The sequence below is a fragment of the Miscanthus floridulus genome, chromosome 16, assembly GCF_019320115.1.
Source record: "Miscanthus floridulus cultivar M001 chromosome 16, ASM1932011v1, whole genome shotgun sequence".
NCBI classification, from domain to species: domain Eukaryota; kingdom Viridiplantae; phylum Streptophyta; class Magnoliopsida; order Poales; family Poaceae; genus Miscanthus; species Miscanthus floridulus.
The window spans coordinates 102,556,015-102,564,470 of NC_089595.1; the positions used below are offsets into that span (position 1 = coordinate 102,556,015).

Below are 8,456 nucleotides of genomic sequence, written 5' to 3' on the forward strand. Positions count from 1 at the left end.
GAAGCCGAACAAGCCATTTTAAGACAAGCGAACGGAGCCTATAAAATAAATTACATAAGCCGATCCGTGAGACAAATTTATTAAATCTAATTAATTCATGACTAACATATATTTACTGTAGCACCATGTTCGTTAATCATAGACTAATTAGGTTTAATAGATTCGTCTCACAAATAGCGTTCATTTATGCAATTAGTTTTATAATTAGTCTATATTTAATACTTCTAATTAGTATCAAATACCCGATGTGACATGGACTAAAGTTTAGTCTCGTGGATTGGTCCAATTCACGCCATCCATCCTACCTAGCAACGAGGAATATAAAACAGACATTCGTGATATTTAGATTTTATCTAGAAAACTTTTAGAAATTATTTTTTTCAAAACATTGTTCAAATATTTTTTGAAAAGTATATATATTTAAAATACTAACAATCTGATCTAATCTTCGAAAATTCACAAAAAGTTTGCTTTTATACCTTAGAAAAATATGACACTACTTTCATATTTTTTCTAAAGTCATGATCTACGTTTTTATTCCTTGTTTAGAATTATTAATTTGACTCATAAACTTTGAAAGTAGGATAAATATGAAACGGATGATGCAAGCCAAGACAAACTATATTGCAGACTGCAGCTTGAGTCAGCGCGCAACTCGTGCAAACAACAAACAATGTTTTCTACGTAGCAATGTCTCGTTTAACTGTCAGGTGGAGTTTGGATAGCTGCTGGGTTTGGGTTTTGAGAAAATGAGATGGGTTATGATGGGGTAGGGTTGGGTTAGGGTTATAGAGTTTTTTGTCTCATTCCCGTGTTTGGATACTTGGTTTGGGATACGTCAGTTACAACAGAAAAAGAAGAAGAAGAAGAAAACAAAACAAAACAGAGCATATTTCTCTTCTCGTGTTGTTTCTTTGCTCATCCATTGTACTCGTCATCCACTGCAATAGCGTGCCCCGAGCACATCTTTATGCTCTTGCTTGCTTGCCACCGTGTTGGCAACTAAGGCTATCACCAACATGAACGCTCAAAATGAAGGTTTATTCATTTTCTGGGTAACGCTACAGGTAAAATGTTCAATACATATTCGATATCTTCTCCAACAACAAAACTCAAAAGAGAATCATTTCTACAAATGAGTTTCCATAAGAGAAGATGTTCATATTTAAATTATGTCTCTCAGGCAACCCAAAATAGATGTCATAAATAAATACTCTGTTAAAGGTGATTTTTGATCACCGCTACCCAGTCCAATCTCACTTAAAATGGAATACGCTAGTTCCAAAATCCAAATCGACCTTGAACGAGTAGGCCACCGTAGCTTCAGATCTGCTTCTATGGTGACTGAATGGAGTTCCACTCTACCAGATTAGCTTCTCATCTCGAATCAATCTCCACGTGCTGCTGCTGGATAAAAAATGGCATTCACCACACGCACGCAAGCCTTCCTTCACCAATCGCCGTTCACCGAGCAGCACGCGAGTAGGCACTTGTGCGGGCGGCCGGGCCGAGCAGAGGCCCATGGCTTGGGCACGGCGGCGGGACAAGCTCCGCTCAGCCTTCTCTAGCTGCGATGCGAGTTGCGCCTTCAGCGACGGCTCTGCAGGCGCGACGAGGCGAGCAGCGGCTCCTGGAGGCCTGCGATGAGGCGGCTGTCAGCGACCGCGCTACTGAGGCGAGCAGCAGCTCCTAGAGGCTCGCGACGGCCAGCGACGGCGGCGCAAGCTTCTATCCAGGTCATATAACCCACCTCTCTCGATGGATAGGATCTCAAATGAGGCCTGCATTTCCCTATCCTCTTCCCTGTCAATTTTTCTTAGGTCCTGTTTAGTTCCACTTCATTTTGTCAAATTTTTCAAGATTCTCCGTCATATCGAATATTTAGATGCATGCATGAAACATTAAATATAAATAAAAAATAAAACTAATTACACAGTTTAGACGAAATCCACAAGACGAATCTTTTAAGCCTAATTAGACTATGATTGGACACTAATTGCCAAATAACAACGAAAACGCTACAGTGTTCATTTTGCAAAAAAATTTGCATCTAAACTAGGCCTTACTCACAATCCAAACAGAGGATATGATTTTCACCCTATCTCATATCCTACCCCAACCTCCATATCTCACCATCCAAACGCCACCTCAAGACATAAATCGGAAATTCCAAATAAAATTGATTGGACATTAACAACATGTATTATGTATTCCATCCGTCCCCAAAAAATACAATTCTAGAATAATGTCATATTTTAATATATCAAATTTGACCAATTAATATATCATGTTTTAATATTTATAATGTCAAATAAATATCATTAGGGGCTGTTTGATCCTTTCATTCGGAGGAATTAAAATCTACTTAATAAATTAGGCTATTTAGCTTAGAATTTGACATTCCACTATTTTTCAAAGCTCACATATAAGCCTATCTTAAATTCATAGGATATGAGATGAAAATTGATTCTATATAACACCATTCTATATTTCTATTTTGTGACTTATAGCACTTTTCAACTCGCTCCCCTACGGTAGAAATACAACACATAAGTATCTCTCATGTAGCCAACAATAATATACAAATATAACCCATATACATCTATATTAGCTTAATTGCTATGTATCTAAATTATAATTATTAAAATAAATTCAATTTCAAGGATCTAAATGGAGCCTTAGATAATTTACGAAATATATTTTCACAATAAATTAATTTAGAGCAATAAATGTAAATACTATTTACTATAAATTTGATCAAATATGAAACACTCTAACTGACACGTAACCCATAATTATATCCTTTGGGGACAAAGGTAGTACAAGTTTAACTTTGCAACCAACTATCTTCTTTAGAGGATATTACTATGAGAATGTGTACAGACTCACCGAACATTGGCCCTGTTCGTTTAAACTTATCAGCCGATTTATCAGATAGAATCTATATTATTTTTCTTTCATAACAAAAACAACTTTAGTCGACTTATCCATCGCCTTTACGTGTATAGACTCACCGAACATCGGCTCTATTCGTTTAAACTTATCAACCGATTTATAAAATAAAATCTATATTTTTTTTCATAAAAAAAACAGCTTTAGTGACTTATCATCGCCTTTAATGCCAGACGAACAGGTCCGATGGGCAGCTGCTGTGTAACTTCTCAAACTCCCAAACTGACATCCGTGACTTCGCCGGCAACATTCAGATAGACGTGACCGCTTTCACGTTGGTCTTTGTCAACTTGATGGACAGCACGGACACATCCACATGGTGTGTTTGGTTAGGTGTTTCTGTTTTCTGGAGCCAAGATAGACATGTTTAGTTAGGTGTAGATGGAGTCTAGCTAGGCTTGAGAAAGCCTTTCTTCGAGCTTGTTTGGCATGGCTCTAGAGCTGAACTTCAGCAACTTTAATTAATTTTTCAGTCAAACACCTCAGCTCCAAAACTCTATGGAGCTGCCAACTCCACAAAGTTAGAGTGTTGGAGCACCTCTTTTGGAGCACCTCTATTTGCCTGCTCCAGAACCACCCAATATAAACCTTCTCGTGGAGTTGATGGGTAATTACCCACCAATGTCACTGGTTACACAAAAACGGTTCGTTCTTTTCCTCCCGAGACCCCCGCGCCACATCTCCCTCCTGCGCCTCCTCCAATCCGCGACTACTTTGTTCTGGCGCCCGACCCCCGCCGCCGCTAGGGTTTGCCCGCCGCCACCCACACCGGCGGCCGCCATCCATCCCTGCCGTCGGCTGCCCGAGCCCTGCCGCCGTCCGCCGAACGCCGCCGCCCTCCTGCTGCTAGCGGCCATGGAGCCACTCCACGGCGCACCACAGCTCGTCCTCTGGCACGCCGGCAACGTGGCGGTCCAGCGCCGCCGCGACGGCGGGTAGCTTGGCGTCGAGGTCGGCGCGCACACGGGTGAAGTGGACGACGCTGCCGTAGTACCCCCACAGCAGTGGCACGTACATCCGCTTGCGGAAGTCCAGCGCCAGCGTGAGCAGTGCGCGCACCGCGGGCGTCGGGAAGTGGAACGTGGCGGAGGACATGGCGGCGACGTCGGCGCCGGCCGGGGACGCGGCGCTGGACTTCTCGGCGAGCAGAGGTGAGGGTGGGGGCGGCGAGGCTAGGGAGACCTCGAGCGCTGGGGCATGGAGAGCAGTAGATAGATGCAGTCCAAATATCTACTAATTGGCTACTGATTGTTTATCTATACTACTCATTATGTGTTGAACAAATTGGATTAATCGATGTTCAATGACTTGGGATGACTTGGCTTGAAATGTATTAGTAATTATTTTGGAATTTACTGTATGTATTTTCATTTCATATTTTTGTGAGAAGTTTAAGTCATTCATTTTGTCTAAAGAACGGTGTATTTATTCAAATCAGGGGCAAGAATGGCAATCTACCCTCGAACTCCTCTTTTGTGGAGCTGGGGGCACCCTCCTAGCCAAACACCTCCATCAGACAGCTCCAACTCTACCTAGAGCTAGCTCTACCTGAAATTCTGGAGTGAAGTAGCTCCACCAGAGTTGGAGCTATGCCAAACAGCGCCTTATGCTCTGGGCCTGGCTCTGGAAGAACGCCACCTGTGGCCGTTTTTCTAGAGCCAGCTTGGCCAGGCACAGGTCCGTTCCCGTCACCTCCCTCAACATCATCTTCAGCCTCCGGTGCCGTGCCTGCTCCACCAACCACTGCCGGCAATGCACACTTTCCCTGATGCTGGCAGGTGGCAGCACGGGCACCGCCCTACCCCGCCGCCGTGAGCGGTGTGCTCCACCACCGGCCCTCCGCCCCCGTGCTGCTACCGTGAGCGCCCACCATCGGCCCTCTCGCCCTTGAGTGCCCCACCCCGCCGCCGTGAACACGAGCCCTCCCCAACGGTGGCAGCGAGCGCGAGCCATCCCCGACGGTGGTCTCGCGCATGGCTGCACCGCCCTCGGCAACCTCGCGGATCTTGGAGAATTCCGTTTCTCGCGTCAATTGCTTGCACAGGCACCTTCCCCTTCGTCCTCCTCCCGCCCTTCCTCGCCTCCCAGTAACCGTCGTAGCCAAAGAACCTAGCCTAGCCTTCTCCCACGGCGGCGTGTGAGATGGAGGATTGCGGCGGCGTCACGGTTGGAAGCGGCAAGAAGCCGTCCTAGCTGACGCGGTCGCTGACGTACCACCACCACCAGGGGCACCGACCGGCGGCGGCGGCGGCAGTAGCTCACGGACAAGCCGCGCGTGTAGCGGCCGTAGGCGGTGGTGCTGTACACGACGTCACTGCACGGGGTGCGGCGCACGTTCGCGGACTGCGCCGCGGTGCGCGCCATCCTGCGCGGGTTCCGCGTCGCCGTGGACGAGCAGGACGTGTCCATGGACGCCGCGCTCCGCCGGGAGCTCCAGGCGCTGCTGGCCGCACGGGGACGCGCCTTCGCGCTCCTGCAGCTGTTCATCGGCGGCCGCCTCGTCGGTGGCGCGGACGAGGTTCGATAGCTCAACGAGACCGGACAGCTCCGGCGCCTCCTCGATAGCGTGGCCAGGTAGGACCCAACCTTCGTCTGCAACGCCTGCGGCGGCATCCAGTTCATCCCCTGCACCGGCTGCAACGGAGGCCGCAAGGCGTTCGTCGAGGAGGAGGACCGCGTTGTCCGCTACGGCTAGTGCAATGAGAATGGATTGGTACGCTGCGCTAACTGCTGTTCTTGATCGCCAACGGGGACGGGCGGCGATCGTTCGTGGTGCTAATCGAAGTGGTAGAGGTTGTAGAGATTATCAACAAAAAAAAAAAGAAGAGGGGCTCCCTTTCGTGCTTGCCTGCTAGCCCTACCCTGCTTGCCTTGGTTGCGCTGCTCCTCCTCGTGATCGCCATACTTGCGATGCTCACTTTGCTGCTGCCGTGTGCCATGCTTGTTGAGGATGCCTTATATCAAAATAAACTAGGCAACCAAATACATCTTTAAGCTAGTCAGGCTTAGACAACCAAATAATTAAGGATTAGCTCGGTGGAAACAGGCCAAGGCTGTTTAGACCAGGATTCTAGCTAGGCTAGAATTTAGCCAGAAAACCAAACACATCTATGCAGTAAAGATATGGACATTCCTGCGGAAGGGCAATGCAACCGCGTCACTGAGAGCACTGATCGGACAAGATCAATATGGAGGCCTCGCCGTAGTGCACAGTGACAGCACTCGAGCCCATGGTCATGTTCTTTATTGGCATGTGCACAAGAAACCTCTTCCATGGCCTTACCGATGTCAAGGTCCCGTGTACAACACTGTGCAGCGCTACCGGATCAACGTGCTATTTGTTGTGATCACCGCGGTGGCTTGTCAAGTACAACAACACGCTCCCGCATGGACTATCCCACGCAGGGGGTGGAGCCAGGATTTGAGGATAGGGGAGGCGAGCCGACAACAATCATATGTGGTAAAATGCATATACGATAATAACACAAATAATATTCAAATAAAAGTTTATTTTACGATATACATAAAAGAAAAAATCAGTGAATATTACAAAGAAAAATAGAACAAAACTTAATTAGCATTGGGTCTCTAACTTTTGCTCGATCAATCTAATTATTAGGAAAAAAATATCATGGTAATAATAGAAACAAAGTAGATGACAAAGACAACATAAAGACTAGTCCTAAATAATATAGATGTTGTTGGAGATCAATACGAGAATAAACAAGCAAAACACTGATTATATTTGTTAACTAGCTATAGAATTGTACTAGGGAGAACAAAAGAAATAAAAAAGACAATAGAAAGGCTAATCCTAGATTATTATAGAAAAAGAACAAGCAATTAAAGCACTATAATTAGTATCGTTACCTTACTAATTGATTGATTAACTCGCTAAATAATGAGGGAGCGTTACGGAGGTACCAGCATGTTGGGGGTGCCAGGCCCTCCTCAGCCCCTCCCTCCCTTCGCCACCGGTCACTCACACCACGTGATGCTTGACCTTACCGAGGCCAACTCTAAGGGAGAGGTGCACTGCTTTCGCCACACCATCATAGGTCTGCGTGCCAACTAGGGGCGTGTTTGATTTCCTGAATCTGTGTGGCCTAAGGGCAGTCCCAATAAAAAAACTAGTAGTTTCTATATTATAGGATACCGCACCAAAAAAGTATTGCTTTCCAACCCATGGTTTCTATGAGTAATAATTATTTTATCTTTCTCTCTCCCAACTCTATCTTCTTCCTCCACTGGAAGTGCGGCACGAGCCCGCTAGAAACTGGTGGTTTCTCCCTAATGGCGATTTCATGGTTTCTTGGTGCATTAGGTCAAGAGAAGACCTGATTTCTTCATGAGGAAACCATTTCTATGATTTTTGCTCTCTTTCTTCATTAATTAAGTTGTCATGTCAGCGTTTTGCCTACGTGACAAGTTATTTAATGAGGATAGAAACCATCATCAATACATCATTGGGACTGCCCTGATGCAACTTAATGTGTTTGGTTGTCGTGTTCTAGCATAACCGAGCTCAGTTCAGATCGTGTTTGTTTGCCTATATAAAGAATGCGGTGACCCTAAACTTAGAACGTGGTAGTCATTGACATTTCATCGAACACATGCATGGCAGCGGCGTCTAGCAGCTGCGCATAGCAGGATGCCACCACGAAGGAGCCATCGCGAGTGGCATGGCGAATGCAGACGCCCCCACCTCGGCCTCACGGCGCCGGCGGGATGGGGTGGGACAGGATGTATGCTAGGGACGAGGTGGGCGTGTTTGTGTTCACCATGGGAGGTCTGATACAATGGACTGGCGGAGCTGAGCGCCCCAGTGTGCAAAGGCCCATGGCTGAGCGCTTCTAGGACCCATGCCTCTAGCCAGTTGAAGCTTTTCACGAGGATGTCCCTCGCTTCGAGCATGTGCGAGCACTAGGACATGCGTGCCTTGGCGATGTCACTGTCCCAGTCCCACATCGTCACCCAATGTCAAGTGTGCGGATCGGTGGCATGCTAGGGAAGTGCAGTTTTGTCTTAGGCATGTCCTTGAACGAGGACAAGGCGGTAGGGTAGTAGTACGATAGGTGGAGCAAGATGGCGAGGTCGCCTAGCACGGAGGAGAAGATCTACACTTTGAGAGATGGTCGCGACGGCTTCCTCCCATGCACCTAGAGGCGCCCACCACTCACATCGTTGCCACCATGGCGGCCAGCACAAGCAACGCTAGTAGTAGGTATCTGTGACCATGGCAACACGGCGGCGACGGCGGTCAAAGGCACGGCCATGGCGATGGGGGTCGCAACGACAACAGTGGAATGCGCGCCCATACCAGCTTGGCATTGGTGGCCACAGCGATGGGGGTGGCAACAGTGGCCTTGGCATCTGCGGCGAGCGTGAACTGTCACGGCTAGAAATCTCCACTTCTATGACAAAAATCTTAATGATGGATCCAAAACCGTCATAGAAGATCGTTTTTTACGATGAATATTTCCGTTTCATCATAGATCAGTGGT

General features: G+C 47.2%; 1 pseudogene; it reads left to right on the forward strand.

Annotated features, from left to right (window-relative positions):
• Positions 1–5,094: 5,094 nt before the first annotated feature.
• LOC136510131 (uncharacterized protein At5g39865-like) lies at positions 5,095–5,692 on the forward strand (annotated as a pseudogene).
• Positions 5,693–8,456: the final 2,764 nt, after the last annotated feature.